This window comes from Camelus bactrianus, chromosome X, assembly GCF_048773025.1.
Source record: "Camelus bactrianus isolate YW-2024 breed Bactrian camel chromosome X, ASM4877302v1, whole genome shotgun sequence".
Taxonomy (NCBI): Eukaryota; Metazoa; Chordata; class Mammalia; order Artiodactyla; family Camelidae; genus Camelus; species Camelus bactrianus.
The window spans coordinates 7,851,434-7,876,838 of NC_133575.1; the positions used below are offsets into that span (position 1 = coordinate 7,851,434).

The following is a 25,405-nucleotide window of genomic DNA, read 5'->3' on the forward strand; positions in this document are numbered from 1 at the left end:
TTCTGTTTCATCAGGGAGTTACTTGAAGTCACAGGTTGCTAATTCCAAATGAATAGCAACAGTGATTAATCTGGGAGATATGGGCTCGCCACTATTCATTTAACAGATGTCCATTATGATGAGTTACACATTTGTTCCATGTTTACACTAGAATACAAAAAAAAAAAGGAAGATTCAACTATTTTGTTAAAGAAAGAAAAGAATGAAAGGGGGATGTGGGAAGGTAGGGAATTAGAAAATACTTGCAAATGTTTATTCAGGTGCCAGGTTAGATGCGACGGAAACGTGCGGAACGTCTGCTGGGTGGCAGGTAAAGAGGAGGAAGGGAGAGGGGAGTGAGGGAGAAGCCAGGGGTAAACGTTCCTGGCTTCATTTCAGGGTGTGGATATTAACTCAGTTCATCTCACTTGGCTGACAGAAGCGCTAATGCCAAAACCGGCAATTTCATCAGCGTCAGCTACACAGAAGATGGGATTTCAGAGGGAGGCCTGAGAAAAGGGAGAATGATGTATGTAACTTTATTCAAATAATTAAAAACAAAGTTGGCAGTCTATCTTCCTGTCAAGAAGAATAACTATCAGACTATGGAGCTGGAAGGCAAAATTGCTAGAGGCTTCCTGCTGCTCCGTATTAACTCTGGTCCAATACTAACTTTATAGTTGACTCTTCACAAAAAAATCCCTTCAAAATGATCCTCCTAGGTGTTTTTTCAGTTACTCTGTGAGCAGAGCTAACAGAGCCAGAGGACACAAGCCAGGAGGAAGTGCGGAGGAGGCCCCTGACGGAGCCACACTAGAGCTGCTAGTTTGATAGCCATGAACACAGGGTTTGCGTAACGGAGCTACTTCTCCCAAATAGGAAGCATGAAAGAGAAGTTTCTAGAACTTTCCTTTCTCTCATTACTTGCCTCCTGACCTCATAAGCCCAGGAGCTACAGTAAGGGCTGGCGTAGTTGGAACTAAAAGCATACATACAACACACATACACACACACACATTTTTAAATGAATTAAGTGACTTCAATGACATGTGCACATGGGCTATATTTATCAATAGATTAATAATCAAGTATTTGCAGGCTCACTGGATTATAGCAGCACAGAATCATAACCAAAACCTAAAGAATCCTCTCTCAATGTCCTAACATGGCTGGTATGTGTCCTAAACTATACCTTTCCAGAGTTTCTTTTTAATAGCAACACATTTTAGCTCCATTTTATTACTTAATAAAAAGAATAGATCAGCATGGCCAGTTGGTTAGAAAAAACAAACTAGTAATTCAGACTCACTGAGGGTTTTGCTACTAAAGCATTTAAATCACCATTCCTCTGTTTCCAGTAATGTATCAAATCTCTTTTCAATTCCTCCTAAAAGTTGAATTTAACTTGCAAAATGCTCCACTTTGACATCTAAGCCTTTCTTTTTAGTATTTGAAGACTGACAGAAGCGAGCGATCCTCCTTGCATCTGTGGCACTCCCAAGTCCAGTCAGAGAGCAGAGCTCTCCTTCAGGAAAGTTCTCGTGCTGGCGGGACTTCTGGGAACCACATAAGGCAGCAAAAGCCTATCTGTCTGCCTTAAGCAATGCAGGGAGGGACAGGCTGCAAAGGTAGCCAAAATGATTAAGGAAGAATTCAGCTCATTACAAAGGACATGTTGCTACGCCAAGTTAGAAGTAGTGGTAAGTAGGTACTTTGAGCCAGAGCAAAGGTTCTTTCAGGCATCCTAAATCTCTTCGCCAAAAAAAATAAATATTTTTATTTAGCCTAATCCCACCAAGTCAGCCAAGGTGATGACACAGAAAGAAAACTTCCATTTTTGAAGAAGTAGGAATTAGGGTTATACAGGGATCAGCAAACTTGTTCTGTAAAGAGCCAAAGAGCAAATATTTTTGGCCTCGTGCACCACAAGGTCTCTGCTTGCAGATATTCAACTCTGCCATTACGGGAAAAGCAAAGTCAAAACGTAAAAACAAAAAAAGGCATAGCTGTGTTCCAATGAACCTTTATTTATAAAGGCAGGCAACAGGCTGGCTTCGGATGACAGGCCATAGTTTGCTGATCCCTAGGATAGTTATGTAGATAGCTCTCCGAAAGAGTGAAGATGCAAATCTCAAGGTCAAATGGAAAATACTGTTTTGTTATTCCCTGTATTTTAAAATGTGCTCAGAACTACCTCCATTTCTTGTGTGGATCTTAATGGTGTCTGCCTTTCCATAGCATTTTCCTTAATGGCATTATTGAGATGCACATCCTTTCAACTATTTGCACAAGCTTAGATTCCATCAAGAAAATAAAGTCATTGTACATGTTCCAGGAATAAAAAGTTCAATATACAAACTAGGGCTGACATCAGTGTTGGAATGTCTGGGGTCAAGAAAATCACTACAAAGGAAGGAGGGTATAGCTCAGGGGTAGAACATATGCTTAGGATGCACAAGGTCCTGGGTTCAATCCCCCGTACCTCCATTTAAAAAAATAATAAACCTAATTACCTCCCCAATCCGCCTCCCCAAAATAATCACTTCCAAAGAGCAGAGAAACAGGCACAGAATGTATCAGCCCATCATAGCAACGTGGGTGGTTATAAAAAGCTCTATAGAAATCTGTTCCAATCTGCAAGGGTCTACAAGAAACCTCTCACCAACTGCCTCTGTCTGCACCAGCAAAACATCTGGTTCTCAATCACTCCCTTAAAAGCAACTGGGAGTCTCCTGCTTGCCCAACATCCAGCTCCAACCACCTCTGAACATAATAGTTCTTATTTCTTTCACCTGGAAAAAAAAGCTTATGTTACTCTCTTTGTCAAACTTGAACTCAGGGCCAAATAGGGAAGGAGACTGTAAGGGATGTAGTGGCCAAATTCTCTTCAGCAATGTAGAAGACATCTTAGAACAGGAGGTAGTGATACCTACTGAACAATGGATAAGCCACCACATTCCACACCTTGGTCGATACAGCATCCATACTCTCCTTTGACCCATTTTTAACTTTCAAAGAAAGTAAACAACATATAACGCTTCTGTCCTACTTGATGTGACTATTCTCTAGCCGTCCAAAACTCACTCAAGCTTTCCCCCCAAGTGGAGCCACAAAGCCCTCTTTGTTATTTTAATCTATAAATGGTTGATGGTTATTTGTCTTCTAGTTTAGTCACAATAGCTCTTTCCTATTCTACAATTTAAATATTAAAATAGAAGTTTAACTCACTCCTTATATTACACAATAGGCAGAGGGAAGAAGGACACATTTTGTTGATGTGCTGATATATCCGTATCAAAACAGGAAGGAAAATGCCTCAACGTAATCCTCATTTCCACAACTGGTCCCATGGCTGTTGCTTTTCTAACTTTCTCCTTTTATTACTCATGGGGATCACCCACACCCAGAACACTCAAGTGGAATCATCATCCATTCTGAACATCACGCTGGGATCTACCACTCGCTGGTCATTGTCAGTTGGCCCCCCTCTGTGCAGGAGTCCAGCCTAGGTCTCTCAACTCCTGCAGCCCGTAACAGAGCCCAAGGTCTCACTCACTCTAGTGACCCACTTCTTGGCAACTGCCTGGCTCAAGGGAGGCAAACAGATGAGAGCTGGGTGTGCCAAGGAAGGGAGCAGAGCCCACCCGTGCTGCCATGTTTCCATATTCACACACTCCTCCCACGTCCTGCCCTCATGTTTTAACCTTTAAATCTAGTCCCTGATCATCCTGGTGGGTACAGAATTTAACTTTGTCTTCAATTAATGGAACGTCTCTTTCTCTGTCTTCCTTACTCCCCCCCCCTCTCTCTCCCCCTCCCTCTTCCTCTAAAATCTACTAGACTTTAAGAGGGAATATCTTCATTCAAATTACACCTAAAAGGCGGTATTAACTCTCTTTGATCTAAGCTGGGAAGCTGAGTTGATTATAGGCTGGAGTTCATGGATTTAGATTCTGTATGAACACATTTTGTTTTATACCAAGGAAAAGCCTATTTCAGGACTTCAAAGTCTAACTCCCCTAGCCAGCCAGTTCTCAAATGTGTGCTGGTGGTCAAGGGCAAGGATAATATGTGTGATGGTTCAGTGCAAGCCCTAAGGTTTCCCTAAAAAACCAATGGAGAAGACAGCTCCTTAATGATAGATGTTTTAACGGGCAAGGGATAATGAGGTTTTTCTTTTTTAAAAAAGGTAAAAATGTTCAAAATGTTAATACCATCTGAATAGCTCTGTGAATAAAAACCCCCATGATATCCAGGCTAGGATACCAGTTTCCAAATCCTCCCTCAATCTCTCTCTCTCCCTCCCCACATGCGTATATACCCACACACACCTACGCACGTGAGCACACACACACACACATACATACACAATAATCAAGGAATTATATAAGATGAGTCAAAGTGGATTTCAGCTAGTGTAAGAGAGTTAGTTCAAGGGTCAGAAGGACCTGGGTTCCAGTTTTGCTCTGTAATTATTTATGTTATTTTCTGCAATTTCCTTGTTATTTAACATCTCTAAGCATCAATTTCCTCATTGGTAAAATGTGGATAATTATAATTTTGTTAAGAAAATTATCTCCAACTTTGAATGAGGTGAAATGGGCTGTGGCATGACCTTTCAAAATCTCACTGGGGCACTAACCTGCCTATTAAAGAGTTACCTCATCATCTAGGGGATGTACTTGTGTTTGACTCCCTGTTTTTTATTTGACTAGAATTCAGATGCTCTGAAGTCACATGTTAATTCATAGATTTTTGTCCGGTGGTAAACATAACCTCAAAGGTTGTGGTTTTGTCATCTTGGAAGACATTAACCAGTTTTGAATCTATCCTAGGAATATTATTCCAACACTTTTTTTCTCCCTCAAAATATCTATAAATACCAAGTTCTTCAAAATGCTCTTGGCATCAGCTTAACCTCCCTAGGGTTCCCATCATTAATGAGTTGAATACATTCTTGACATGCATTCACTCTATATTTGAGATTTGTATTTTTAGTTCTTTAAAAATTGTACTTTGACAGTACCAATGTCGTGAAGTTCTTATAAGAATTAAATAAAATAATGCAAATAACGTAACTAATAAGACTCTGATATACATTAAGCTGTTAATGAATGTTAGCTATTATTATTACCTAAAATTAAATGCAGTTTGATCCACAGCAAATAAAAAATGTAGCATACTCCAAATTATACCCAAAAATACCCATGCAGTTAAAACAAAAGACATAAAATAAAGAGAATATTCATTTAATATTGAGTGCCACCTTGATTTCCCTTGGGACCTTTGACTCCTCTAGAATCCAGCCCAGTGAATTAAGCTTTTGAATTAATAGCCATTTTCATGGATGATGTGGTATCTTATAATTATTGGGATCTATAACTGTATACAAATAAAGAATCTGTCCCATAAAGGGAAAGATATTTCCTCATTTCACACAGCCAATAGTAGATAACAAAATTAAAATCAGGATTAAAGTAAAAATTACTATTTTTCCTCTCCATCCTGCTATGATATACTCAACTGTTATCAGTCATTTTGTCTCCTTCAATTTTAGTGTGTTATTCTCTGGGTTTTCCCCCTAGAAGTTTTTAATAGCTACATCCTTCATATCTTCCTTCATCTGATTTCAGTAACTGCTGAAAATAATGGTGTTTTTCCACAAAAAAAAAAAAAATTTGCCCTAAAAGAAACTAAAGGACAATAGACTAAGAATCATGACCAATTTCCCCAATTTTGATTTCCCCAACTATGATTTTGGTTGCTATTTATTTTCAAATAACTTTATCAGATTATAAATCCTCCATAAGAGAACTCAATTTTAGTTTTTGGATTTGTTTTTCCTGTTTGCTAAATCAACTTTGGTTGGTAGAAATGAACTGAGTTGAGTACTTCAATAAATGTTGAAGCAACACTTCAGAAGTAGGACATAACCTTTCCATACTAATGTCTAAAGAATTAAAAAATCATCTATAGATAGGAACACAAGTCCTGGGGCACAAAATTTCTACATACAAGTACAAGGGAACCAAATGGAACTGGAATTTACTCTGCACTGTACACAAAAACCACAGAGAGCCTGGGTCATCAAATACTTTTTAAATACCTTCAAACACTGAAACACAATGCAGAAACCTACTGCACTCATTTTGAAAAGCAAACAATGGAATATAGAGACTTAAATCAAGATTAAACATTCAGCTGTTGTTCAGTTTCAGTGAACCAAAGAAGAGTAAGTTGAATTTGAAAGACAGCAAAGAAGACAAATAACGTATGTAGTACTGAAGGGGTCTTTGTATTTGCGGAGCTTACTCATGCGTCTAGACACGATCGGACATTATATATATACATACACCTATGTACATTTCAGATACGTACACATGTGTCTATGTGTGCTTATCTGTCTGTTTTATACATAATCACACAAACACACATTTCCTAGCCTTTGAAATGACAGAACACCACTAAGCAAGTGGAGAAATCAGTTGAGGCAGCCCTCATTCAAAATTACTCTAGTCCATTGCTACTCCAGTATGGTCCCCAGATCAGCAGCGTCAGCATCACCTGGGAGCTTGTTAGAAATGCAGAATCTCAGGCTCCACCCCAGATCTCCTGAATTAGAACCTAGATTTTAACCAGACCGCCTGGTGACTTGAATGTACAAATTAAGTTTGAGAAGCGCTGCCCTAGATCTGTGCTACCCACTACCAAAGCGATTAGCTACATGTCTACTCAATTGAAATGTGATCAGTGAGACTAAGAAACTACATTTTTTCTTTTCATTATTAAAATGTACATTTAAAAACTAATACTTGATTCAGTTACTGGAATACTTTTAAATATGTTTGCAACAACTCTGATATATGAATCTAAATACAGATCAATTATTTCCAATGAAAATTAATTATCTGAATTGATAAAGTGCTCTAAGTGTGAAATATACACCAGATTTCAAAGACTTGGCATGAAAAAATATACGCAATTTATGTAATATTTTTACGATTATAGGTTAAAATAAAATTTCAGACACACTGAGTTCAATTTAATATATTCTTTAAGTTCACGTGCTTCTCTTTCACTTTTTAAATTGCGACTACTAGAAAATGATGCTTCATGTATTATTTCTACTGGTCGGTGCTGCTTTAGATCCATGGTTCTCAAACTATAAAATTACTGGTGCCTGGGTTCCAATCCCAGAGATTCTGATGAAATTGGTCTGGGGTAGACCTGGGCATGAAGTTTTTTTTTTTTTTTAAACTCTCCCTGGTGTTTCTATTGAGCTGTCAAGGCTGAGAACCATGGCCCCAGATTAAAATGGATTCATTAGTCACAAATGATAAATAATACCATCGTAAGGATGTTCTAGCTTTTAAGAGCCCCCAACATCCCTCAACTCAAATGTGGAATTGGAGAAGGGGTGCCAATTTCTTATGGAGAGGCAAAAAGCGTCCCCACTGATGTTATCTGTGCCAGAGGCTGGGTGATACTATTCTACCTCAATTTCAGGCAGAATCCAACATACCAAAATAGATGAAAATCAATGTTTCTCCGTGTCTCCAGAAACCTGTCCCCGATCCTGTTAACTATTCATTTCCATATCTGACGCAGTGGATCTCCAATGCTATATATTTAGAATCATCTCTTGGACAGCTTGTTTAAAAGCAGATTGCTGGGCCCTAGCGAGTCCCAGTAGCTCTGTGACCAGATGACAATCCTACCTGGATTGCCCGGACTTTCCCAGTTTGGGTTTTACCCCAGAAAGTCCCACATCCTGGGAACCGCTCTGCTCTGGGCAAACCAGACCAGGTAGTAACGCTAACTCAGCGAAGTGCGTTTTTAACGAGCAGGTCAAGTAACAATCGTGGACCCCAGGTGAGAATCGTTTGAGAACCACATCTAGAAACACAGGTTCTTGAATACTTTTTGGTGATGTTCTTTCTGGATTAACCAACTGAACTAAGAAAGCAGCCACTCATGTTACAGAAATAGCTCAGCAAATAACTGACTGGGGAAATCTTCTTACTTAATTAAATATACCAGTAAACTGTTTGAAACTGTATGCAAGAACACCTACAAAAAGCATCACCCCAGTAGCCTTGAAGGGAACTATTTCAATGGCAAGAATTCAGCAGACAGGGGCTGGGGAGGCAAAGGAAGAGTGTGGCATGAAGTCACAGCAACCCTGAGTTTGAGCATTACTTCTGCCATTTCCTAGCTGTGTGATTTGGGGTAAGTTCCTTGACCTCTCTGTGCCTCAATGTTTTCATCCGTAACGATGAAATTAACAATTTATACCAACACAGAAGTTTAGCCACGAAAGTAAGAAATAATGCAGTGCATCACACAGATCCCAGTGGAGAGACATTCTACAACATACCTGACCAGTCCTCATGAAAACTGTCACGGTCATCAAAACAAGGAAAGCCTGAGAAACTGTCACAGCCAAGAGAAGCCCCAGGAGGCAGGATGATCAACTGTAATGTGGCATCGGGATGGGATCCTGGAATAGGAAAAGGACATTAGGTGAAAACTAACAAAATTCAAATAAAGAACGAATGTTAGTATTATTAATGTACAAGAATTGGTTTACTGCTTGTGACAAATGTACCAAAGTAAGGGACAACTTTAATAACAGAGCAAACTGAGTGTGCAGTGTATGGGAACTCTCTGTATGTCTCTGCAACTCTTCTGCACATCTAAAACAATTCTCATTTTAAAAGTTTACTACAAAAAATGCCTAGCATAGTAGCAGCCAGGTCAGGAGTACACAGTTAACAATCATTATTACTATTATTGTGAACTGTGTATTATGGATGATACCAAAGAAAAGAACAGTGTTTTTTGTTTAGTTTTGGGGAGGAGATAGATAGGTTTATTTATTTTTAGTGGAGGCACTGGAGATTTAACCCAGGACCTCGTGCATGCTAAGCACACATTCTACCACTGGGCTATACCTTCCCCCTACTAAGGAAAGCATCTTGATTCAACATTTTCACAAGAAACTAGGAGCTTGAAAGCCTTGGAAGTTAGGCTTCAGGGGAAAAGAGAGGAGAAGGAAGATGAAGACGTTTATTTTGTCTATAGCCAGTCCCAGGCCTGTAACTTCTGTCCCATGACCCTGTTGTTTTCTTCCTGATGTTGTTCCGAGTCTGCAATGATTTTATTCACTCAACTGTTCTGGGCCCAACCTACCCCCTACCCCTCCACCTGTGCGCACACAGGGGCCGGGCTAGAACAGAAGCGTGGAGGCGCAGACCTCGTCTGTCTTCATCTCCTCCGTGTTCACTGCACCGCACAGCACAGCACCCGACTTCGACTTTATCTGTATTTACCACTGACCATCAAAGGGCAGAGGAAAAACACTGTTTGGACTAGAATCCTTCTCATACGTGTTTTCTCTTCCTAGACTCCTTGTAGCTCCCCTACCTCTCAATAAATAAAAGCACGTAAGCAGTAAACACAAACCTACCCCGCTGACCAAGGAACCTCGTTTGGTGGGGGAGGGGGAGGCCCCTACTTAGGTCCAGAGTCGCTGGTTTACATCTGCAAACATAGGCGACAGAGTTTACACAGAAATACTTGAATAACTGCTTGTATTATACTGTACCTCCTGCTTCCTATTTAACTTAAGCTTCACAAAAATTTTGTAAGATAAGCAGGGCAGATGTTTTTACCTCCATTTGAGTGATGTAAAAATTTTTTTAAAAAAAAGGAAGGAAGGGAAGGAATAAGGAAGGAGAAAGGGAGAGAGGAAAGAAATTTAAGGTGACAGCCGCATGCATACACTTAATCTGTGGGTCACTGTACTCGTCCGGGGCCACCATTAAAGCATATCACAGACTGGGGCGGGGGCAGGCGGGGAGCGCTTGAACAACAAAAAATTCTCTTCTCACAGTTCTGGAGGCTGGAAGTCCCAGAGCAAGGGGCCATCAGGACTGGCGTCTGGTAAAAGCTCTCTTCCGGGCTTGCAGAAAGTCGCCTCCCTGCGTCCTCACATGGCAGAGAGAGAAAGCTCTGAAGTTTCTTCCTCTTCTTGCAAGGACGCCAGTCTTACCGAATTAGCACTCCTCTCCTCTGACCTCACTTAACTTTAATTACCTCCTTAAAGAGCCTTCTCCAAAAACAGTCACACCTGAGGCTAGGGCGTCAACAGATGAATTTGGGGCGGGGCTGGGGGGAGGGGGGAGTGGTACACAAATCAGTCCCTTAAAGGATGTTCTCTGACAAGAGGCAGAAGAGTGAACAGGATGACAGGGAGGAGAGAACACTTAAGAGAACAGAGAAGAACTAACAATGAGACTGGAGAGAGGTCAGCTAACTGTGGCCTGTGGGCCACATTCAAAGGCCACCCTTACTTTGTCAAAAATCTTTTATCGAATATCAAAAAGAATATGTATATAGATGTAAAACTGAATCACTATGCTGTATACCAGAAACTACAACGTTGTAAATCAACTATTCTTCATAAAAAAACAGTAAATAAATACATACACGAACCTGTCATTGGCCACACCCAGGCCCACTCAGCCACATATTGCCCACAGCTGCCTCCTGCTCCGACGGCAGACTTGAGTAGTTTCTACATGGAGACTGTGGCTCACAGAGGCCAAAATGTTTACTCTCCTGCCCTTTACAGAAAAAGCATGCCAACTCCTGGGTTAGATCAATAGATGACTGTTGGTTTCATCCACAGGATGACTCCACAGCTTGGCTGATGAGGCAGGGGAGGCTCTGGGAGAAGGGACATTCCTAGCCAGCAGGGAGAGAGCTCAGGAGAAGAACTTGAACATTTGAGAACACTGAGAAGGGTGTCCTTTCCGGGCCACTCTGCTGCAGGGCCTGGGGCTTCTCTCTCAGACCCTGGAGTTGTGAGTGGATGTGACTGCCTGTGGCCCGGGTAAGTCCTGCCTCAGCACCATGGCTTTCGACAGCCCTCTCGGCCTTGCAGACTGTTGTCACTCAGGCCCAAATGCCCCACCGTCTCCATTCATAGCTTATCAGTGTTTGCTGAGAGCTATTTTAGGCGCTCAGTTTCTTGAAATTTTATTTTGTCTCAGTTTATGTTTTGCACTGGCCAGGGCATGCGTTTCATATGATTAGGATTTACATAGAAAGCAGATCACTTGCATTAAGGGAGCCTTGCAAATAATTATGCAGACCTTAAGGGGTTTCTAGGGATAATTTTGGGACTGTTAGTTCCAAATGCAATTGTTGGTCCTTTTCATTATTAGACAGTATGTTCCCTTTTCTTTTCTCATCGGATATTGAGTTCATGGTGCTTTCCTTATTGTACTGATTACAACTTGGGTTCCTTTATATAGAGGCATTTGTCAATAGAAAACAGTTCTTAGATCCTCTTTGAATTAGTAGAGACATTCCCCAAATTATTTACTCAAGGATCCAGAACCTTTTCATTAGGCCTATGACAGAATTTAAGGAAGCAAAACTACAATTGGGATTAACTTCATTGCTGGCTAACGGATCTCTGACTATTATTGGGCTTATTGATCTTCCTGTCCATACAGACAAACTGTTTGCATGTAGATTCATGCCGCTTCAGTCTGTCCAGCATCAGTTTCTCTGAGGAACATCCTCTCTCCCATTTCATGTGGTCCTAGGTGGGCTATCAATTACAACACTCTGGGCCCTTGCAAATCATATTACCCTCTTCTCCCTCTGGACGCAGTAATTGATCCAAGAGAAAGTATGTGACCTGATAGGAGCTAATTACCCAGAATGTTAAAGAAGTTGCCAGAGAGGCTGTCAATCAGAAGGACACTGGGCTGAGAGAGGGAGGCAGAGGCCCCAGATCCAGCCCTTTCTGATGACTCACTCACCCCTGTAATTCCTAGGGATGTAACCACTAAATTCCTTTTTCTGCCTGACTAATTCAAGCTGGACTTCTAACTCAAAACCCCAAATGTCCTCATTGATATGACATACTTCCAGATTTTCTCAGTGTCCTTAGAAACACGCATCAGCAACTTCCAGAGGGCACAGGGCACTGAGCACTGGGATCCATGGGTCCTCATCCAGGCTGCAATCTTAGAACTCACAGGCCATCCCTCTGCCAGGTTCCAGGGCTTTAGAAATGGACAGCCTATGACATGTGGGATGCAACACAATTTCTTGGATATATGTGTGCCTTATGCACAAAAGTGCATTCTGGACTTGTTTTCTTAAGTTCCACCTCTCCCTGTCCTTTGGCCCTTCTTGGAGTGGAAGCAGGACATCCTTGTGCTGGTGACACTAATGGTATCAACCTTGGGAAAGAAGTCCAAGTAGGATTAATGGCTGGACCCCAACATTGATAACATTTGAAGAGTGGACTGGCCAGAGTCTGGTGCCAGCGTTGGACCCCAATCCTACCAGTGGTCCTAAGCACCACAGAAATAATCAGGAAAGAGAAATAAAACCCACAGTACACCACCAAGTGGTGGCAAAATTACCACTTCAGTGAAGACACATTTTTTTTCTCCTTTATTTTCCAGAAGATACCTTTCTAAACCCGTCTAAACTCTGTCTCACTAGATTCTTTAACTGTCACCTGAAGTGTTAGCTATGACTCAGAGTTTCCTAAGATAAACTCTACAACCTCCCTCCTCCCCCAGGAAAGTCCCACCCACACCAGCCAAAACTCTGATCCAAGTGCCTGTGGGATGCCTTAAAGCCGTTTAAACTGTGCACTGACATGTGTTTGCAGGTAATGATAAATAAGCACCCGTCTTTGTTGTCTCGTTTCTTTGCAGTTTAACTTGGCTCCCTCTGCCTCAGACTGATGGGAACTGGAGTCAGTTTCAAAGATGCACAAGGAAGGAAAGTTCTGTGTGTTAAAGGCGGTCCATTAAGGTGCTAATTCCATCTTTGGTAGGTTTTTCCCAGGACTGTGTTCCTTATCCAGGAATTTCCCTGAGCTTGGTGGTTCGCTAGTCCAAATTCCAGCTTTGAAAAAATAAACCAGCCGAAGTGCTCGGCTGCCTCAGGGACTAGCAGGGCAGTTTCTGAACTTCCATCGCCCCCCAGTGGCAATTTCTTAAGTCTTTTTGCTAAGGATTTTCTTACCCAAAAAGATTTAGGTTATGATTCTTCCCTGCAAAGCTGTTAAAAATCTGTTTCTTAATTCTCACACTGAAGAGTATGAAATGTTTGTGTGGACAGTGTTAGTAATGTTGAGTTCATAGCTGCTGGGTCACAGGGTTGTAGGTTCATGCAATTGACAAGAATCATGTAACTGACAGCTCTCACCAATCGGGGTGCCCTTTGCAAAAAATTCCTACCTATCTTAGCTGTAGAGTCCAATATTAAAGTGATTACCGCAAATGAGTTTTTTTTTTTTAATTTAGAGGATCTAGATCTGGATTTCTATTTTTTTGGTTCAATTAAATCATTGTCATTAACAATAATTTTTAAACTAATTGTTATCACTTTGTAAACTTTACCAAGATAAAATTTTTTGTAACATTGTCCAAGGAAATGAGAAAACATTTAAAGCCCCAAAATATGAAGGTTTATAAACTATATATATATATATATATATATATACACACACATATATATATATATATAAACTTGGCAAAAGCCAATGTCAAACCCACACCAAGTAAGTAGAAATATCACTGTTAGATTATCAAAACTTGCAGCAGATTAATACACAATTTGCAGAATCAAATGAATCAAAGTTTCAGTGATTTCAAACTTCAACCAGATGAAACTCAGAAATAGGTGATAGAGTTGTCCTGAGTCATCAGATATAGAGAGTTTAATGATAGTGAAGAGCCTCAGTGGTCAGAAGGAACTGAGATACAACATTGGGATTCACCCCCAACCTGTCCATCCACCTATCATCCCATCCCCTTATCCATTCGCCCATCCACCCATCAGGCCATCCTCCCACTCATCCATTTAGAGAGGTTTAAAGAAAGGTATCATGCAGAAAACAAAAGAGGAAAAAGTGTTACTTCACTGCAAGAATCATTCTGCAGCCCCTTGGTAGTGTGGGCTTCATTTCTCCTTCCTGATTACCTCCACTCATTCATCTCTACATTAGTATGTGCCAGATGGCTGTGTGAGGTACCAAGGAGAGAAGATGCGTAAGATGTAGTACCTGCTTTCATGGTTCTCAACGCAAAAGAGACTGAAGATTTTTCCTATAGGGTCTCTATTCTGAGGCTTCAGTCTCAGAGAAGGTGGAAATAACCAGTACCAAACCACTAAATCCAGAAAAGACTCAGCAGGTAGCATCAAGTTGGCCTAGAGACCTAGGTGGCCTTGATTCCATGGGGAATAGAGATGAGAATTCATCCAGCCACAGCCACTGAATGTTTTCTCTGAAAACCAAAACGTAGGCTATGCGGGATTCCAAAAACACAAACGATTTTGAGGGAGAAAGCAGGTATGCATATGAAACAGCCAAGGAACGTTTTCATAGCATAATAAACTCACAGATTCACGTTAAATAGAGTCAATGCTTTTTGGTGGCTGATAGAAAGTATTCCACCTCATTATCTAGAAAAGGAGGAAGTGGAATTTAGGAAAGCAAGTCCAGACTGAAGACGCTTATCTTCAACTCAAAAAAGGGAAAGTTCTTGCCTCCCTACCGATAACGGAGTTACTACTTTAGCTTATTTCTTCAGATCACGGTAAATTATTTTAGTTCACCACCTGCTATACTCCACCCCCACACCCTTTTTAAATTAGAAGCCAGGCTTGTAGTCCTTTAAATAATACTAACCCAGTGCCCACCTGCTACACACTAAGCCTTCCTGCCTCTCCTCAATCCTGACCGGAGGTGTGTGTCCTTCACCTTCCTGTACTCAGATCTTGACTCCTTTCCAGACAGAACATTTCCCCCTCCCTACGAAGTACTTTAAATTAGTGCTTCTTAAACTATCTTTAGTGAAGGACTAGTTTTTTTTTTTTAATTTCTCCTCACCTTTGGAGGCTACACTTCATAAAATCTCTTTTCCTCAAGGATCCTAAATCCTGGTGGTCTGTGGCCTCATTATTCATGTCAAAGTATATCTTTTCTCTCCTTTTTCATGTCTAGCATAATACCTTGCACACAGTTGGTACTTAATAAGTCATTAAAAGCAAGGGAAGGGGGAGTAGTGGGGAGAGAAGGACAGAGGAGGGGAGAGAGTGAGGGAGAAGAGCGAACAAGAAAGAAAGAAAGGAAAGGTAGAGAAAATAATTATTTCACAAGGACTTGATACCTCTCAATAAACACCATCCAGCAGTTAAATACTCATTTGTTCTTAACTAATGTCCTAAGCACACTTTTGAAGTTTGTTTTCAGTAATGAAACTTTAATCAAACAAATGTGATCTATTGGAGTTAATAATTTTTAACATGATGGCTTTCATGTTTTCCTGGGGGACTTTGGGGGCCAGACTGAGCCATTCCCTGTTAAAATAGTAGCCCTCCCACACACACACAATTTTCAGGAACTCTTTAACAGATAGAACATTCTGAATTTTAACCCTTTTTCCACGACACAATTCCCATCTATATTGTCAAGTGTTCACAGAGAGCAAAGCATATGAACACACAACAACAACATAGAATCAAAGGAAGTTCCCAGAGTTTATATCCAAAAAAACCAAAAACTCTAATTTGAAAAGATAATGCACCCCAATGTTCTTAGCAGCATAATTTACAATAGCCAAGATATGGAAGCAACCTAAAATGTCCATCAACAGATGACTGGATAAAGAAGACATGTTTTGTACACAAACACACACACACACACACACACACACACACATATACATACAATGGAATACTACTCAGCCACAGAAAAGAACAAAATTTTGCCATTTGCAACAACGTGGATGGACTTGGAGGGCATTATGCTAAGTGAAGTAAGTAAGACAAAGAAAGGGAAATACTGTATGTTATCACTTATATGTGCAATTTTTAAAATACAACAAACTAGCAAATATAACATAAAAGAAGCAGACTCACTGATAAAGAGAACAAACTAGTGGTTACCAGTAGGGAGTGGAAGAGGGGCAACGGGTGGGGGTGGGGAGGCACTAACTCTTGGGTGTCAGATAGGTTACAAGGATGTACTGTACAACATGGGGAATAGAGCCAATATTTTATAACAACTGTAACTGGAAAGTAACCTTTAAAATTGTATAACATAATTTTAAAAATTTTTTTAATTTGTTTCAGCAGTTGGAAAAAATAAAGAAGTTCCCAGAAATGGAATTTCTTTTAAATATTTAACCACTAGTATAATATGCAATCACTTGTTTCTATTTCACTTGATACAATAAAATATACATTTCATGTTGTTTCACAAGGAGTAGTAGCACCTTTTCATTCTAGCAGTCACTTTTCAGTGTTAGAATTTCCAGCACCATAGCAGACTCACCTGAGGATAAATACACTTGGATAGGGGAGCCCATGTAGGTGACCCTAAAACCACATCAGTGCAGCACATCCTTTCTCACCTCCGGGCGCTCAGTGCTCAGCACTACAATACTGCAAAATGCAATGAAATAAAGTATGAGGCCACTGTGAGCACTTATAATGGAATTTTAAAAAATAAATCAAGTATATTATTATCATTGATAAGTATGATTGAAATGATTTAAATAAAGCTAGAGGCGAATTATTTTACTATTGTAAATAGTAGAATAGTCATACTCATCTCCCCTTCACTAAACATATTATAAAGCTGAATTAATACTGGGTAACTGACACTTTAGACAAATCCTTCTGCGTCCATGTGAGAGAAGAGAGAGAATCAATTTTCCCCTCCCTATGAGGTATTTTAAAGTAGTGCTTCTTGAACTATCTTTGGAGAAGGACTGGTTTTTTTTTTAATTTCTAATCAATTGCTGACCGATATTTTTGTAAAAACAAAAACAAATCACTAATGAAATAAAAAGCAAATAAACGAAACGTTGTCAACTTTCTTTAGAATATCAGATTAATCAGATAGAAAATTACTCTTAAACTGCTACCAAAGTTTCTAAATGCTCATTCTCAATCTCTGTACTTCTTTCTATGGACAACACGCAGAGTCCTCCAGAGCCTTGCCATCCGAAGTGTGCTCCTTGGACCAAAAGCATTGGCATCACCTGGTTACTTGTAAGAACTACACATGCAGACTCTCAGGCCCCATCCAGACTTAGTGAATCAGAATCTGCATTTTAACAGTATCCCCAAGTGATATGTACACATATTAAAGTGTGAGATGCATTGGTCAAAATTAGAAAATCATAGGCAACTGTACAGATAAACACACACATACATATAACTTTAAGACCAAAGAATGTCTTATTATCAACTCACCACGTTTTGTACAATATTTATTTAATAAATTCACCCTTAAGCAAAGTGTAAGCCTTGGTCAGCTAGGCCTGGCCTCCCTACCCCTTGGAGCTCAAGATCGGACTCACTTGAATCTCCAAGTCCTCAGAAGACCAAGTTCCCCTAAGTTATATGGTGCTCCACAGGGATTTATGTTCCTATGGTCACCTCTGCCTCTGGACTCCATTTTCTCCCCTTGCTGGCCCAGTTCACATTGACCCAGATGGGAAACTCAACCCCTCTGCCATCTTCTGTGGAAATCCAGTCACCAAAGCATTTGCTGATTTTGTGAAAACTCAGAAAAAAACAGAGCTAGATGGATATTTCATGAATATGATTTTAAAAAACTATGTGCCAATCTAAAAGTTAACCAATGCTTAGTGGATAAATAACACTAGACACAGTCCCACAAAAATCAGGAATGTCCACAACCACTTCTATTAATTAACATTTTGCTGGAAGGTCCTAACCCCTGCAATTAGCAGAAAAAAGAAATTATAGGCGTTAGAGTTAGAAATGGGGAAGTAAAATTATTATTACTTGAGATTATATGAAGGAAACCCTGGGAAATTCAAGATAAATAAACAAAAATAAGACTAAAGACAATAAGTGAATTCAAAACATTGCAGAACATAAGGTGAATGTAGTCGACAGTTTTTATAAATATATCAATAATAAGTTTGAAGATATAAAAGAAAAAGGAAAAGATTTCCCTTACATTGCAAAAACCAAGTTTAAATACCAAGGAATAAACTCAACACTTTAAAATGACTTTAAGAAACACTTTAAAATTGTATTCAGGGGCACAAAAGAAGACAAACATTTGGGAGGGCACTGTCTATTCATGTATAGGATGACACATTTTTCTAGAGAGTTCTACTTGTCCTAAATTAACATATAAATTTAACAGAGTCCCAGTAAAATTCCCATCCAGATTTTCAAAAAAACAAAAACACCTTCACCGGCCAACTCCAAATTTCATTCAGAAATATAAACAAGCAAAAGTATCAAGAAAAATTCTGAAAAAGAAAAGTAATGAGATGAGACTGATTTGTCAGATGGTCCCAATACTTACTGTGGTATTGGTGTATACCATAATAATGGCTCAGAGTAAAAAGTCCAAAAATAGATCCAAGTACACATGGGAATTTGGTGTCTTAATGAGGTGATATCTCAGATCTGTGTATATGTGAAGGGGGTATAAGGGGATGGTTTATTGGAAAAATAGTCCAGAGACAATTGAGTAACTGAAAAAAACAGAGACAGGATTGGGGCTGTACCTTCTCCCTTACCAGAATAAATTTCAAACATATCAAGGGTGTAAAGTAAAAAGGTGAACTTTTAAAAAATTTAAAAAACTTAGAAGAATTCATTTAGGACTTAAAAGAAAGTACTTCTAACCATTCCCCAAAACCCAGAAACCATAAATGAGAAGACTGCGAAATTAAGGTGCACAAAAATTACTTGAAGCCAAATTCATCACAAACAAAAACAAAAGAAAAATGAACAACTGAGAAAATATTTCTAACTCACTATTATGGACTGAATTGTGTGTTCCCCCTCCAACTTCATATGCTGAAGCCCCAACCCAAATATGACTATATTTGGAGACAGGGTCTTTGGGGAGGTAATTAAAGTTAAATGAGGTCATAAGGCCCTAATCAGATAGGACTGGTGTCATCACAGGAAGAGACACCAGAGGGCGCCCTCTCTGCACACGCACAGAGAAGAGGCCAAGTGAGGATGCAGCAAGAAAGCAGGTCTACAAGCCAGGAAGATAGGCCTCACCAGAAACCAGCGTTTGGCTGGAAGCTCCTAACCTCTATAATTAGCAGAAAAAAGAAAGTACAGACATTAGAATTAGAAGTGAGGAAGCAAAATTATTATTAATTGAGATTATATAAAGGAAACCCTGGGAAATCCAAGATAAATAACAGGAAGACATACCTCACAAGAAACCAACCCTGAAGATGCCTTGATCTTGGACCTCTAGCCTCCAGGGCTGTGAGAAAACAAACGTCTGCTGCTTAAGCTGCCCCGTCTGTGGTGTTCTGTTATGGCAGCCTGAGCAGACCAGTACACTCATACTCTGGAAAAAGAGTTAACTTCCTTACTCTGTAAATAACTCCTACAAAATCAGTAACAAAAAGAGCGATACAGGGGATTGATGAAGGTGCGAGGAAACAGGTTCTCTCATACACTGCTAGAGGGAGGTGTCCATTGGTACAACCACCTATTGTCAAAGATAAAAGCAAATTCCTCTTGACCCCAGTCCTTTTGATTCTCAGTGTTTGTTCCACAGATATGCTCACATGTGAGAAATTATAAGTACAATATTACTCACTGTAGCATTGTTCATACTGGGAAAGTATTAGAAACAATCCAAATTTTCTTCCCTTGTAAGAGACCAGTTACATAAATATATTCATATATACAATGAAACAGACTACAATTGTTAAATAAAAACAAAAGGGACCACTTCATGTACCAATATGATGGAAAACCTCCAAGATATTTTAACTGAAGAAGAACAAGGGTGAAAACACTGTGTGAAGTAGCTTACCATTTGTGTAAAACAAAATTTGTTCTATTTTTAGAAGTTTTATTGCATCCAGCAGTGTCTGCTAGGCTGATACAACCCTTACTTAGCCTCTAAGGTTCAATTCACGGTGATGTTTGTACAACACTGTAAATGTACTCAATGCCACTAGATTATACACTTAAAAATAGTTAAAACAGTCTTTTAAAAAGTCAGTGAGACGTCATGTCCTTCAGAATAAAGGCCATGCTAAATACATTTTCTTTATACTCCCACGTTAAATTTATAAAGTAACAACGGTAAATGAAACTATCGGAAAATGTGTCTGTTTCACTACCTAGATTATTGGTGAGGCAGCAGGGAACATGTCCTGCCCCTGTCATGGCGTCCAAGACTGGCTCGGTACCCAGCACAAGGGAGAAGCTGAGGAAATGTGTGTCCTGCAGATTTCAGACTCAAGACGGCAAGGTCAACTTGTTCTGTGGATCCAGCCTGCTGGCCTCCCCTGCAAATGGAAGACTTGGCGGTCCTCACAATTGCATGAATCAATCCCTTAAAATAAATTTCTTGATACATAGCTAGCTAGCTTGATCTCTTATTGGTTCTGTTTCTTTGGAGAATCCTGATTTGGGACAAAAAAGCACTCCTCAGATAGCCTCATGCATTAGGCTTCCTACTGACATGGAAAGTGCAACTGAGGAGGAACCTGGAGCAAATTAGTAGAGAGCTCCCAGAACAGAGGGGCAAGAGTAACATATTTTAGCATTTACTTCATGTTTTATAATTCACAATCTCTTTCTTTGGATGTAAAGCCTTATACTGCCATTGCTGTAGTGTGAGAGAGAGAGAGTGTGTGTGTGTGTGTGACTGAGAGGAAAGAGAAGAAAAATCTAAACCACTGCTACATTCTATCTTTTAAATATTTGTACCAATAACTGCATTTAGAGCCTGTATATCTTTGATTTCTACTGCAGAAGGAGACCGTGCGATAAAACGGTATCACAAATATCTGTACCTAGCATTCAGGAGTTAAAATATGAATTTTAATAGCCCTCAAAGCATATTTCTTAGGAAACTGTATCTGATGTGGTTGTGGCAGAGAATGGTTTCGCAGCTTTAATTCTTCAATCCCCTTGAGAGTGAGTCCAAACCATTCAAGACAGCCTTCGCCTCTTTCCTCGACAGCCGCTCATAACTTACCTTTTTGACTGTCTTTCCATTTTTACTTTTTTCTTTATTAATTCACAAGGCTTACAATAACAGATACAACTCTCTTCTGAATAGGGAAATCCAACTGAAGTCCAAAGACTCTTTGGTGAATATAGAATGATAGTAAAGAACAACGAAAGCCCTGAAGACTGACACCGTTCATACCTGTGGTTTTACCATTCAGCCACACTAGACAATTTATGTTTCTCTATTTGCAACCAGCTCTCACTTTTCTGAGTTTCAGTTCTGTGTTTGAACTGCTTTTTGGATTTCACTGCCTAGATAACCAATGTCATCACAACTGTAATGTGCCCAACACTGACCTCACCTTGCCCCTGAACCTACATACTTCTGAAAATCAGCAGCCATTTCTTTTACTCCCTCTCTTCTTACCTTTTTCATCTTAGTTTTCTCTTTGTACAGTAAGACGGTAATTTCCGACAAAGTCTACCATGTTGCTCCCCTTCAAAGTAAAAATCATGTTGGAAGGTCCCTGATTAGTTTATACTTTAAAAAGTAAGAGGCCAATCTAATACCTGCCGGAAATTTCATTAACATAACCCTATTATTGCTCCATTTCTCTTTAACTTTGGTAATTATTAGCAAGTCAGATCCATCACCAATTATTTCCACAGGGAAGAGAGGATGAAATCTCCCACTCCTCAGGCAAGACTATCCTGAGGTCTCCTGCCCAGGTGGGCGGCAACTCACACTGCTCTGCCCAGCTCCTCTCCAGAGCAACATGCCTTTCACCCGTCGTTACCAGGGCTACGCCCATCTTTTTCAGTCCACCATGTTGAATCTGCTCTGCCATAAAGGCCCACTTGTGGCAACAACTGGCCTAATAACTTAATCACAAGAACGTAATACTAACAATAATAATAACAGTTTACTACTAAACACTAGCTTCCCCTACTCCATTTTACCTTCAGAATGACTGGGGTGGAAAGAAGGGGAATGAAGTTAAACTGTCCCGATGTCGTTACTTAGGGTATACACACACACACACACACACACACACACACACACACACGTGACCAAGTACGCGCATATGGATATTATATTCTGCCCAAGCTGAGGAGGTAGGAGCCCACGCTCTAGCAGCCAGGTTATCAAGGACAGCAAGCTTCTAGCCTTGTTTTGCCTAGAACAGGGTTTCTCAGCCTTGGCACTGTTGACATTTGGGCTGGATGATTCCCTGTTTCAAGAACTGTCCTGCACCTTTGAGGATGTTTAGCAGCATCCCTCTCCTTGATCCACTGGATACCAATAGCAACCCCTACCCTCAGTGTGACTACCAAGAATGTTTCCAGACATTGCCAAATGCCTCCTGGGTGGGGGTACAAAATCCCACCCACCCCCAGTGGAGAATAGCTGCTAGGGAGGGAGGGCAGCAAGGCCCTGCCTCCTATCAAACCTCACACATGATGGATTCCCAAATGGGGGGAAAGGCTGAGTACCTCCCTTTCAGCATTCATCAGAGGACAACCTTCCATCTTCTGATGTGGTCCTACAGCAGGCCTCTCAGTGCCCTCCCAGTCCCACCTGGCAGGTATCAAGGAGAGTACGGTCTTAAATAAGCTCAGCTATAAATTAGAGAAACTTTCCCAAACAGTGGTGCCCTGTGGACATCTGGATACATGGAACTGGGGTTCAGATAAGTTGGGAGTGAGCCACAATAAAAGGCAGTTATCTATAATCAGTGTGTTAAAATTGATTCATTTTTTAGAGATTTATGTCAAGAGATTCTGGTCTCATAAAAATAAGTAAAGAAATAAAACACACACACACACACACAAAAGCTTGGGACTTATCTGTCAGCACAAACATACCCTCTGAAGTTACTACAATGGCAGTGACAATATTAAGCAGAATGATAACCTCTAGTACTCGAATTTTACTGACAACAGATCCCTTTAAAGAACAGTGACATTTACTGTATTTCAAAAAGTGAGAGGCAGCCCTGGCCCTTGAGAGAGACATGGTCCCTCTGAGTACGGATGGGGCGAGGCCCGGTGAGTTCCTGCAGACCCCATGGAGCACTGAGCTATGAGGATGCCCACTGGCTGTGCCTCAGGAACTTGCCTTCATGCATCCAGGCCTCAGCAAAGACTGTGGAGGTCATGGGCAGTGCTGGCAGGGAGCCAAATGAAGGTCTCCAGGTATAACTGGAGAGTGGGGAAGAGCGAAGTTGAGAAGAACAAGTTCTCCCTGTTGTCAGGTCGATAACTCTTTTTAAAACACTTTTACGGCCTCACGTGTCACTTGGAAGAGAATGCAAACTACCCACCGCCCCTGGCCTGTGAAGCCCACACTGTCCAGCCCCCACAGCCTCTCCCACCTTTCTGCCCTCACTCATGGTGTGTGGGTTTCCCCCTGTTCACTCCAACCACAGAACGCTCTCCTTTGCTGTTCCCATTCTCTGGACCACTGTTACTCCTGATCTTTACACAGTTGGGTCCTTCTCCTCATCCAGGTCTCAGCTAAAACAGCCCCTCCTTAGGGAAGTCTTTCCTGACAACCATATCAAGGTTATATCCAGGGCTCCAATCTGGACTGTGCACACGGACCTCCTAGAGCCTGTTATAATGCGGACTGGGGCTCAGTGGGTGTGGGGGCGGGTGTTGAGGCTACAACTGCATTTCCAGCAAGCTCCCAGGAGCTGCAAACCTGCTGCTTCATGGACCACACTTTGAGTAGCAGGATCACCCCTCAAACTCCGCCACACTACTTGTTTCATTTTCTTCATGGTGTTTCTCACACTTTGAAACTATCTGTTTGTATATTAGATTGTTGGCTGCTTGGCTGATCTATCTGTTCACCTAGAAGGTTAAATCCCTCAGAGCACGGATGTTGTTCAGTGGGTTAACCTTTGTATTCCCAGCAATTAACACAGGACCTGTTATGTCACAGATGCTCCAGATGTACTGTTGAATGAATGATGTTGTTCAAGATTCAATGACTCCTTTACCCTTTCAATGCCTGCTTACTGACTGCTTCAGTGACTGCTCATTTATAAGCCAGGAACTAGACTGTAATTGGACAGTGCTAGTTACCCAGAAACTGCCAGTTCCAGGTCCAAGCTGAGATACGAAGTTTATGCTAGAATATAAATCTGCTGTCATTAGGCACAATTTTAGCTGAGATGATAAATTTTCATTGCAAGATTTTCTTGATGAAGGAAGTAATGCCTCACTTTTCCTCTGTCCAAGCTTCTCATCTCAGGGTAGACTTGTGTGTGAACTAGATCCCACTGGGGCGATATATTTTGAATAGCACTCAAACAGGGGTTAGAAAGCTTAAAAAACAGACTTCCTCATTTCAAATAACCCATAGATAGGTAAGATAAATATACCTTTAAACACCTAATTACAGAATATTTTTGTCATGTACTATAAGGGTATTGTGTGAGAGACAAGAAATTGACCCCCTGTCCTTCCCCTTAGCTATGCCCTCCCAGGCCACCTGCACCCCATTAGAACCATGAATTTTCCCACTCTTGCCCTGATGGAGTCACTTCCACCACACCCTTGTATCTTTCCATGCTCACGCCCCTCCCCACATGGCCATGTCCCTCCTCTCTACCTGGCCATATGGGGCTCATCTGAGTCTCACTCCTCCTACCACATCCCTGTTTTCCTCCTAGGCCACACCTATACCCCATGCAAAGCTAGCTGTGCTCTCCTGCTGAGACCCTACCTTCTGTGTCACGACCTCATTCCTGGACCACACTCTGTTCCCACACTCTGGCCACGCCTCTCCTAAATGGGCCGAAATTTCTGCGCTTCTTCTGCCCAGGGGCCTGATTTTGGGAAACGCTGGAGATGTGGGATGGGCCCCGGGTCTTCTAAGAAATTATGAAAGGGATCTATGGAATTTTGAGAGAGAACAGAATAGTAGAAGTGGGAATTAACAGTAGAAGAGAAGAAAGAATTATGTGAGAGAGGAGAGAATTTTGTGAGAGAATTGTGAAAGACAACAATGTATTGTGAGAATGGAAAATTGTGACAGGAAATGGGGAATTGGGGAAAAAAAGAATTGGAAGAGAAAAAGGAAATTATTAGAAAGAATAGAAAACTGTGGGAAGGTTGAAGAATTGTGGGAGACAAGGGGAATTCCTGGAAAGAACAGAGAATTGTGGGGAACACATGGAATTGTAGGAGAGAGTAGAGAATCATGGGGAAACACAGAGAATTATGGGAAACACATGGAACTGTGGATGTGACAGAGAATTGTGGGGGATGATAGAGAATTATGGGAGACACATGGAGTGACAGAGAATTGTGGGAGACAATAGAGGACTGTGGGTGATCTGTGGAATTGTGGGAAAAATCTGAGCCTTTTGGGAACATGGGG

General features: G+C 40.8%; 1 protein-coding gene across 1 annotated transcript in view; it reads right to left on the minus strand.

Moving 5' to 3' along the window:
* The window catches only part of MID1 (midline 1), a 559,519-nt gene that overhangs the window by 529,177 nt on the left and 4,937 nt on the right, over positions 1-25,405 (minus strand). Inside the window, exons 2-3 of the mRNA XM_045525026.2 lie at positions 16,358-16,467; positions 8,357-8,479 (exon numbers count right to left, since the gene is read on the minus strand). The gene's annotated coding sequence lies outside the window, so the exon portion shown is untranslated. The remainder of the gene's footprint in view (positions 1-8,356; positions 8,480-16,357; positions 16,468-25,405) is intronic.